Raw genomic sequence first — 11072 nt, 5'->3', positions numbered from 1 at the left:
GACCCGGGCTTCCATCTCAACCTCAACGTCATAGAGAATAATCAGGATTTTTACAGGGGCAGAGCCATCCTGTGTCTCATACATGACTACATGTGACACAGTAACTGACACAGTCTCCCCAAATTCACACATCCAGTGCTGCATAGTCACACACCCACCAGTAGACACAAAGTTAACAGCCTCAGTCTCAGACTCCCCCTTCCTTCCGCACACAGTGCTACACAGTCACAATCCCCACTAGGGCGCAGTCACAGAGGCACAATAACAAAGCTCCCTATGCTTGCCAGAAGAGGAATACACGATCCCACAGAAACAATCCACACACCCACCACAGGGACACACAGTCACAGGTAGCCCACACCAGCACACAGTATTACACACGGTCACATATTAACAATCATACCACGGAGATTCATCCACAGAAAGCTACACACACACGGTATCACACACAGTCAGAATAACACACACATCACTGGGACACATAGCCACACACAATTTCGTAACCGACACTCCCCTCCCCAACCCCGTCCGTTCCGCCTGAACAGACTTAATACTCAGTCTCCACCCCCGCCCCGAGCTCTGGACGTTTCATCTCCAATCTGCCGTGCGCGGCCGTCAGCCAACAGTTCAGAGACTAACACCCGGCTCGCGTACAGCTCTGCTCAGAGCTGCCGGCCGCAGAACGCGGCGGCCTCTGGGAAATGTAGTTCAGAGCCGCACTCGCGAGGGACAAGATGGCGCTGGGCTTGAGCCCTGCCAAAGAGATCCCCACAATCACTCCCTGCCTCACCCCTACTTCACCCCAGCCTCGAATCGCGCCCTGGAGTCTTCTGGCGCTCCTGGCGTAGACTTGCACCGTGGCTCCTAGTTGGAGTCACCCTGGCGTGCTTCAACTGAGCTTATTATAACCCAAGGCACACCACTGCCCTCTTCCAGAGGTAGTTAGCAAAGGTAGAGTGTTACCTAAGTCCTGAGGCTTGGCCTACGTACACTACTCCCCCAACCAGGAAGACAGTCCCACAAACTATGGTGGAGCTGAGAAAGCACGAAAGCTGACTCGAAAAGCCGACTCGAACCACTGAAACTTCTGGGAAATGTAGTCCACAGTCAAAAAAAAATGGACAACTGGCCAACATCAACTGCTTCTGCCCGGTACTGAGCCCAGGCTTGGTGGAACCCAGGAGACCTCTGGGAATGCTCGCCAGCCTGGAGTGCGCAGGCGCAAGCGCAGGCGCAGGCTTTCCGGCTCGCCTTCGTCGTCTTTGTCTGCTGGTGAGTTTGGTTTTGGCTCTGCGAAGCGCAGATCTTGTTGCGGGACCTCGGTTTCTGGGTTTAGAATCCGGTTGGGAGGCTGTAAGGGAGGTTTTGTGGAGCCTACTACCGGGCTGGGGAAACTGAAGGGGAGGAATCGCCTCCTGTGACGTGCAGTGTTCAAAGCTTCTGTGGATGGGGGCAGGGGTACAGAAGGAAACGGGCGGGTTCTCCGGTGGGTGACAAAGGTTGTGAAGGAGTGTGAGAGGGTTGTAGAGTTGCGACCTGTATGGTTCCAGGTTTGTGAGTTTGGGTGGCATTGTGAACTTAGTGGGGTAGTACCATGTAAACCTCACTTTTCTAGTTTCTAAAATAATGATAAGGATGCATCTCTCTGGAGCATCCGTATCTGTGAAAGATGAGAAAGGGAAAAGGCTAAAAGCAGACTCATTGTGGAGTAAAAAACAAAATCAGCATTCTTTTTTTTTTTTTTTAAAGAGGAAAGATTTCCGGGAAACTTGTTATTGGTTGTCTAGACTCCCTGTAGGTATTGAATTTTCTTAATTCTTTGAAGGAATTTTGGTAAGGCTGCTTTGAGAAGCTCTGGACTAAGGAATAGCTTTAAGAGGTAGTTTCCACTAGTGCACACAGCACAGATGGAATTGGGAAGCAAGTTGTCCTGTCTTTGGTGCAGAAATCAAGTTAACGGATTTAAGATTCCCTGGTTTGTCAGTGAGCATGGCAGTCTGACTCCTAATTTGACCAGGTTTTCCCCAAACGAAATGGCCTTTATAAATGTAAAGAAACAAATTTTTCTTTTATCTACAAAGAGAATTTCTTCCAGTATTTTATCACACTTAACATATTTTTCAATAAAACGAAAAAGAAAAGTACCACAGTACAAAAATTCATGTATAGAAATAATAGCTTTGATACATACAGAAAATAATCAGTAATAGTTATAAAGAAGACTACTTTATTTACAATAGCAACAAGTCAGATAAAACACCTAGGGATAAACAGTAAATGTATAAAACCTTTATGAAGATTATTTTTAAATGTTAATGAAAGACCCAAAAGAAGACTTGAGCAAATGGAAATATATACAATATGTTAGATAGATTTTAAAAGTCTGCAATGTATTTTGTTACATGAAGAAAGTAAAGTGTATATCTGGTATAATACACTACTTTTTTTAGTAAGTGGGGATAGGAATGTATATTTGTAGTTACACAGAAAATAAAAATAGCTGTGAGGGGATGCAGCAGCTAGGGCACGGATAAGAATCACATTTTTGCTTGCATGTTTTGTACACTTCCATTTTTAATTGGGATGGAGGAATTAGATTTCTGTGTTCACTCCATTCCTTTTCAGGTGTTTATCACTGCCTCATTCTTGAACGTTTCCTTGATTTCCATAATACTTCTCTCATTTTTATAATTCCGGTCAAAACCAAGGAACAACAACCCCCCCCCGAAAAAAAAAAAAAAAAGAAAAACCCTCCATTAGTGACTTAACGTTTCTGTTTTTCCCTGAAATATTAGTGTTCTTAAGTTTCTGACTTCGATCATTTTTTTTCACCTCTAAGAACTCTATGAGCAACAAAATTCCACTGCTGTGGCTTCACCTGACACAGGACTAACAAATGATCATTCCTCTTTGAGGCTTGTCCTGGGCTCCTCATGCATATATCCAACTGCCTAATAGACAGCACTATCTGGAGGTTGCATAGGAACTTCAAACTCTATATGTCAGGAATGTCATACTTATGTCTTTCCTCCTGCAGTTTGCCTCCATCCTTTCCCACTTCTGTATTACCTGTTTTCATCAATTAATAGCACTGTCCAGGCAGATTCTAAGCATACTACATTGGATCAAGCTTGTGAGGAAGTATGATCCTTTTAGCTATCATACCTCATTACAAATTGGAGACCATGGTCTTTTCAATACACATAATAAGTGAGAAATATATATATGTTTGCTGAACCAATGAATTGAATGACCATATAATTATAGGACCCTTAAAATATTTAATTTCTCCTAGAGTAACATAACCTAGGTAAAATATTAGGCTTCTAAAAATTTTAAGAGCTCTGATTCATGAATTATTTCAGAGTCATTCCCTTTATATTTTATCCATATCACTCAAGGTTGGCGACTTCACACTTATGAGAAAAGTGTCATTATGATACTCAAAAGTGTGACTGTGACTGTTCAATCAGGAGCAAGGCTACAAGTGACACCTGCTCAAAGGTACCCGTACAGGTTGTGATTCTAGAGAACCCTAGCAACTCAGTCTTGTAGTTTCTCTGTATAACCTAAATTCTGAAAATACGATAGCTTCTGTTTCCCATTTTTTGAAATGTATGGAGCCTTTAAATGGCATAATGAGTTTGGCCTGAGATGCAAATTACAAATACTCTTTTTCCATGTGCTCACATGTATGTATGTGCTCCAGTTTTTAAGCCAAAGGGTCAGCGTTACTTTGTTCTTTTTCACAAGCCAGCTTCCTTTTGTATCCCCAGGAGCTGCACTTTCCTTATCCTTCAACTCCTTTGAGGGTCTGAGGGCTCAGCCTGAATTCTGGGATGCTGCTTTGACCTTCAGCAGTAACATCCAAGTCCTATGTTAGTATTTCGAATTTTAAAGTCACCAGTTCAAACAAGAAGAGCAATGGATGATTGAGGAAGAAATGTAAAGGAGGTGTTCTCCAGGTGAGTTAGGAAGAACCCAGCAGGTATGAATGGAATAAAAGCTCATTACAGTTATTCAGTGAGTTTACAACATCTGAAACTTTTTTTTTTCTTTGCGGTACGCGGGCCTCTCACTGTTGTGGCCTCTCCCGTTGCGGAGCACAGGCTCCGGACGCGCAGGCTCAGCGGCCATGGCTCATGGGCCCAGCCGCTCTGCGGCATGTGGGATCTTCCCGAACCGGGGCACGAACTCGTGTCCCATACATCGGCAGGCATACTCTCAGCCACTGTGCCACCAGGGAATTCCCTGAAACTTTTTTTGAGGAGATTTTCTTATCAGCCCCCATCCTTTGGAGTGAAAATTGCTAGGAATTCTTTAGATACCTAGGTAACATTTCCACCTGTTCTTCCGGGATTGGTGCTCTTTTCTCAGATTCTGGAGGACTGGGTGCCTCTCTAACCTCTATTCCGGACGCCAGCCTCTCTACCTCATTTGCAGTCTCAATTTTATGACTTCTACAGCCTAAATTTCGTGCTTCTCCCTCTCACTAACATTCTCCATTTTTTACTTCTCCCTATATGCCTAGACTCCTTTCCTTCATTCAGTCCTTCTTGCCAAGGATTATAGATCTGTAATCTTTCAAAAACTAGCACGTAGATTCTTTTCTTTAAAATTTAACTATCATTTCTCCCTCCTTCTATCGTTATATACCTCAGAGTTGAATTTTACCCCCTTATCCTTATTCCTTATTGTCTTCTTACCTCCAGATATCATAGTATAACTCTTCTCCACCTCCTGCTTTTTACAATAATGCAGGCTTGGAAATAAGTGCTGACTTCCTACTAGTTCAATTCCCTGTTACTTTTAAAGAGAAATAGTACTATTATTTTTAAACTCTAATACATATACTTGATAGAAATTAAAAGAATAGATATGTCTCCTTATTCCTGGCTCTCAGTTCTCCATTTCTGCTCCCTGGAAGCAGCAATTATTAACATTGTATGCTTCTAGATGTTTTATGAGTATACAAGGAGACTTTCAGGCAGAGCAGTGACATGATTTGACTGTGACAAGATTACTGTGATTGCTACGTTGAGAAGAGTTGTAACATATATCAAAATGCTCAAATGTTAAGCAAACTCAATGTATTCTGTTTAAATGGTGACCTGTTAAGAGCAGAGGTTGGCAACTATACCCTGCTATGTGTTTTTGTAAAAAGTTCATTCATTCTCTTAGGGTCTGAGACTACTTTCAAGCTACAATGCCTGAGCTGAGTTGGCATCTGCAGATACGTGATATGTAAAGCAATGAAACTGGACTAAAAATTGTTATCAATCATGGTAAAGCTAAGTGACTATAATAAACCCCAAAATGTGCTGGTTTAAGGAATGTAGGAATTCATTTCTTGGTCACATATCAGTTATGTGGTGAGTAGTCAAAATTTGCGTGGTAGCTTTGGTCTTTGTGGTACTTTAAGATCCAGATTTCTTCCAGGTGTCTCTTTATCATTTAGTTGTAGTTGAAGCTGGATCAGCAATGCATCCTTATTCCAGCCTGGTAGAGGAGAGAGGAATCACCGCTCTAGGGTGTGTGTGTGGGGGGGGGTCAATAACTTATTTTGTAAAGGGCCAGGTAGTAAGTTTTTAGGCTTTGTAAGCCATAGGATCTCTGTTGCAACTACTCAACTCAGGCATTATAGCACAGTTAGTTTGCTTGGCATTAGAGCATTTTGATTTATACTTTGAAAATACTTTTTAAACCACAAGATAAATGCTGTTGAAAGGACCATTTTGCCTGGTATTCAGACAATGTTGCCTAGTTCAGTTCAGGACTGTCATTTCACAGTATAAAAAATTCAGTTTTGGGAGGGTGGGAGGGAGGCTCATGAGGGAGGGGATTGGGGGATATATGTATGCATATGGCTGATTCACTTTGTTGTGCAACAGAAAGTAACACAGCATTGTGAAGCAATTATACTCCATTAAAGATGTATTAAAAAAATTCAGTTTTGATAAGTATGTGTGAAGGATGTTGATATAATCCCTGTAAAAATACAAGGGGCTTTAATTACCAAGGAGATATAATTTCTGTGTTTTCTTTTGGCTTATTAGTAATACAGAACTTAGTCCTGATCTGTTGAGCATCATGCTTTTGCAAATTTAATGAATTTAAGAATTGGAAAATTTTAAATATATAGTATTACTGTACTTTGCTAAAAGTTTAGTAGAATTCACATCTTAAGCCATGTATACTGGGACTTTGGGGTGATAAAATGTCTGAATGATTATCTCTTTTTTTCCTATGTTTATTTTTCTGTTTAGATTTTCTGTCTTTTCTGGTCTCAGTTTTCAGAGGTTATATTTGCTAGGTTTTCAAGTTTATTTGCATAGGGTTGAGCAAAATAATCTCTACAATCCTTATTCCCAAATAATCATTTTTTATTTTTGTAATTTTGCTTTTATTCCCTTTTAGTTTTTCCCTAAGAATCAACTCATGAATCTATTATTACTTCTATTTTTGTTTGTAATAATTAATTTCTTTTCTTAGCTTTACTAATTTTTCTGTTTTTCTTTTATTTACTTTTCCTTATTGTAATTCCTTAGTTGGAATGTTTATTATGATTATTTCTTTTAAAAATAATGTAAACATTTATGCTAAAACTTCTCCACGCATTATTTTCAAATGTGTCCTATGGGTTCTGGGTTCTGATATACACTGTGTTCTGAATAACATTCTGAACATTACACAATTTATTTTAATTTCCTCTTTGACCAAAGAGTTCGTTCAAGCCAGTAGATTTTGGAATTTACACGTGAAAGATTTTCATTTTTCTAATTTATGACTTTTTTTTTTTTAGTCAGAATTTTATCTGTCCTTTTCTACTTTGTGGAATATTTGAGATTTTATAGGCCTACTATGTGGACTGATTTTGAGAATGTTCTCTGAGCATTTTAAAAGATGGTTCACTACCTATTTTCAAGATGCAGAATAAACTAGTTAGCTCTATATTATAAATAAGTGCATATTTTTATTTCATGTTCCCATTTTTTATATGTTTGCATATTTCATGGATTTGATCTCCTAGGTTGAGAGAGGTGGTCTTCTCAGTTGCTAATGTGTTTTTGTATCTTGGATTTCTGTATTTTATATATTCATGATTATCTTCTTTATTTTATCTTTAGTCTTTATTTTCACCATTTCTTATATATTGTTTTACATGCATATCTTGTATATATATAGTTTAGGGGGGTTTTGCTAATATCAGTTGTTAAACTTTAGCATGAATCAAAATCACCTGAAGGGCTTGTGAAATACAGATTGCTGGGCCCTACCCACAGGTTTTTTGATTCTGGAGAGGCCTGAGAATTTTCTGTATGATCCTATCATAGCTCTTTTAATAGTTATTTTTATTCTAGTTGCACTTATTGACAGGAACAATATGGTTGGTATTGATTCTCTGATTTTATTTTATATACTGTTTTAATTTTTTTTTTGGGGGGGTCATGCGGCACAGCTTGTGGGATCTTAGTTCCCTGACCAGGGATTGAACCCATGCCCTTGGCAGTGAAAACACAGAGTCCTAACCGCTGGACCTCCAGGGAATTCCCAACTGTTTTAAATTCTGCCTCATCTTTTATCTTTTGTATCTTTTGCTATAGGATCTTTCTTTGTTTTGAATATATGTCTTTTTTTCCCGAAAATTTGGAAAGTTTATATTTTTTTCTTATGGTTGCCTTTATATTCATAATTTTCTTAGTCTTCATCTTTGATTTGAGATAATATCTATTTACTGTCTGTTACCAGGAGTGATGTATACTTTATGCATTTTACAATAAATATTTTCAGTCTCCCTCTTCCCTTCACTGCACAGTTGGTGATTATGATTATTATTCTAGCTTTAAATAGTAACAGTTGCACTGCTCTCACCTCCCCCTTCATAGTATGAAATTCTTTGCATCTTTGCCGTTGATTGTGCAGTGACCCATCTATCAAAATCCTATCCACTGTTCAACTTTGAACTTCATTTTTATTAAACTGTCTCTCACTTCTAGCCCAATCTCTCTAATCTCTGTATCTCCATCTTATATTGTAGCTTCCAGAGCAACTTGGATCTTAACTATATACTCTGTTAGATTTGTATTTTTTGCTTTGATGTCTGAGACATACATTGAAGCTTATTGGCAGAAAGGCCAGTTTTCTATCCTTCTTGTCTGCATTCTTGAGCACAAATATTTTATTTTGTGAAATGTCTACCCTAGTCTTTCTCCCATTTAAAAAACTAAATTGTTTATATTTTTATTATTGTGTTTCAAGAGTTCTGTATATTCTGGATACAAACCCTTTATTAGTTTCTCCCAGTCTATGGCTTTCCTTTTTGTTTTCTTAACTGTGTTTTTTTTTCTTTTCTTTAATTAATTAATTAATTAAAAATTTTTTGGCTGCATTGGGTCTTCCTTGCTGTATGCAGGCTTTCTTTAGTTCATTCAAGCAGGGGCTACTCTTCATCACGGTGCGCGGGCTTCTCAATGCGATAGCTTCTCGTTGCAGAGAACAGGCTCTAGGTGCGCAGACTTCAGTAGTTGTGGCACGCAGGCTCAGTAGTTGTGGTGCACGGGCTTAGTTGCTCCATGGCATGTGGGAGCTTCCTGGACTAGGGCTCGAACCCGTGTCCCCTGCATTGGCAGGTGGATTCTTAACCACTGTGCCACCAGGGAAGTCCTTAACTGTGTTTTTTGAAGGGCGTTAATTAGTTTTAAATTTTGATGAAGTCTACCACTTTTTCTTTTATATTAATAGTTTTTTATTAATAGTTTTAATGTTTATGCTGAGGTCTATAATTGATTTTGAGTGAATTTTTGCTTATGGTATGCAGTGAGGGTTGAGGTATTTTTTTCTAGTTATGGAAATTATAGCACTGATATGAGTGGCAGCATATTACTTATCAGTTCTTGAAATGATTTATAAGAAAATGAGGATATAATTTTAAGACAGATAGATCAGGATAATGTCCAAGGTTTGCAGTGAGTGGATGGAAAACAGTTATAAGAGAAAGGATTTAGAGAGAGGCCAAGGAAAGGGCTCTTGACAAGAAAAGGGCTTGGGTGCCAGTATATCAGGCATAATGAAAGGAGAAAAATAAATGAAAATTGAATTTGATGGCAATGACAGTTTCTGTATCAAGAAACCATAGTACCAATAATCAAAATAGAAATCAAAATCAGATTTGGAAGTAAAAATGGCTATTTTCTGGCATATTTTCTTTCCCATTAAATATATGTGTACTTTGCTGTTTAGCCCATGTGAAACTCAGTTGTAAGTAGATAAAAAGAGCACTGTCTATAGTTATTATACAATTATAGACTGAGTCAAGTTAAAAGGCTCAAGTCTTCAAGATCTCTGTAAGTATAACAAATAGGGGCTTTTAAAAGTCAAATAGGATTATAACTATGCTTGCTCCATTCTTCCTCACCCACAGTTTTTGTTCCACATAGACAGCCACTTTCAACTCATTTGACTGTGTCTGTTGGTGTTTATTCCCGTATTTTATACAGCTATTTTATCTATTTTAAATGTAATCAATTTAATCATTATCAACATGCTAATATGAAAGATGGGGTTCAGAAAATTTCCTGCATTCATTTTTCTTCATATTTTCTCTGAAACTCCTTTCTCTGGTGCTTCATATTTTCTCTTGAACCTCCTGGATTCCTCCACTAAACTACTAATTTCCCAGTCATTACTCTCTTTCTTTATTCCTTTCTCCCTTCCTTCCCTTTTTTTTTTAAAAATTTTTTTATTCTGGGAGATATTCTGTATTTTTTTCTCCAACCTATTGAATTTTTAAGGTTAGCATCATACTGTTTATTTCCAAAAGCACTTATTTATAGAATCCTGTTAATATTTCATTGCTATATAATCTCTTAGCTTTCTGTGATACTAATTATATATTGTATGTATGCGCTCTTCTGTTCCTTGCCTTGTTTTTTCCTATTTGTTTGATCTTTCACATTATGGCTTTTGTCCAATTTTTGTGATCTTTAACTCTACATTAATACATTGAGGTACCAGAAAGATTATTGTAATCTCTGTGTCCATGGGTGGGTCTTGTAAAATGGTGGGCTTCACTGTGCAGCATTCAGTCAGATATCTAAGTCTTTCTTTTATATGACTCCAAATGTCAGTATCTGTAGGTGTTCTCATGATCTTCTCATTTTTCAAACAAGAACCCCTCCATTATCTAACAACTACCAGCATTCTTAGAGTCTAGCAGAAGAAAGAAGTTGGGAGCCTATACTATATATAAACTTTTACTCATCCACTTCTTTCAGTATGGTACTCTCATCTACTTTCCCTGTCATCACTAAATTTGGAGTTTCGCAGTTGTACTTTGTCTGGATAATAAATTCCTATTTCTTTCCAGTTAGGAGAATTGGGTGTATCAGCTGCTCCTTTCATTTTATAAGCCCCACCTTCCACTCTCATGCAATGTCTCCAGTTATAGTGCCTTTCTGTTGACAGCTGTGTCACAGATTACCTTGCTTCTAAGTAGCATCCTCATCTGCTAGCATTTTATTTAAGTCACTCAGTTCTGCTGTTAATTTACAGTCCTTTATTTGCTTTCCTTTCAAAATTTCTTAATACTTTCATTCACTGTTGTCTCCTCAACCTTTTAGATTTTATGAGTAATGCCCTTCATCCCCTATTGTCATTTTAATGGAGTTTCAGGAAAATGTAGAAATAAATGTCTTATTTAACCACATAGCCCTTATTAATACTCCTATTCATTTTATTTTTTATCCCTTCATCCTAGGCTTTCCAAATGTTACGTGTTTGTCTTTCATCCTGTTTGTCACCTGTTCTTTATGTTTTCCCTTACTTTACTGATATATAAAGTATACATTGTTTCATTTAAAAGCAGTTTAAGCTACATGCACCCATGGATGTTATTTGCATTTGAGCTTTCTTTTATACTGGTAGGTTAGGTTTGAAATAAAGAGTCTATTTTTAAATTGCATATTTTTGAAATTTTATTAAAAATAGTGGGAAAATTTACAAGTGTGATATTGATGATGATGATAGCTACTTTATTGAATGTTTACTACATGCCAGGCATTAAATATTTTACA

The 11072-nt window shown here is 37.9% G+C and overlaps 1 protein-coding gene across 4 annotated transcripts in view; it reads left to right on the top strand.

Annotated features, from left to right (window-relative positions):
• The first annotated feature begins 750 nt into the window (after positions 1–750).
• The window catches only part of ZNF260 (zinc finger protein 260), a 32808-nt gene continuing 22486 nt past the window's right edge, over positions 751–11072 (top strand). For 3 of the 4 annotated variants that reach the window (XR_002646392.3, XR_016390860.1, XM_022586332.3), the window contains exons 1-2: positions 753–1272; positions 3777–3965. The gene's annotated coding sequence lies outside the window, so the exon portion shown is untranslated. Of the gene's footprint in view, positions 1273–3776; positions 3966–11072 lie in introns of all 4 variants that reach the window. The other variant, XM_089902313.1, reaches the window with a different exon arrangement.

This window comes from Delphinapterus leucas, chromosome 20 (genome assembly GCF_059928025.1).
Source record: "Delphinapterus leucas isolate spDelLeu-1000000601 "Yukka" chromosome 20, BTC_Dleu_Yukka2, whole genome shotgun sequence".
NCBI lineage: Eukaryota > Metazoa > Chordata > Mammalia > Artiodactyla > Monodontidae > Delphinapterus > Delphinapterus leucas.
This window is presented reverse-complemented; position numbering and strand designations above follow the sequence as displayed.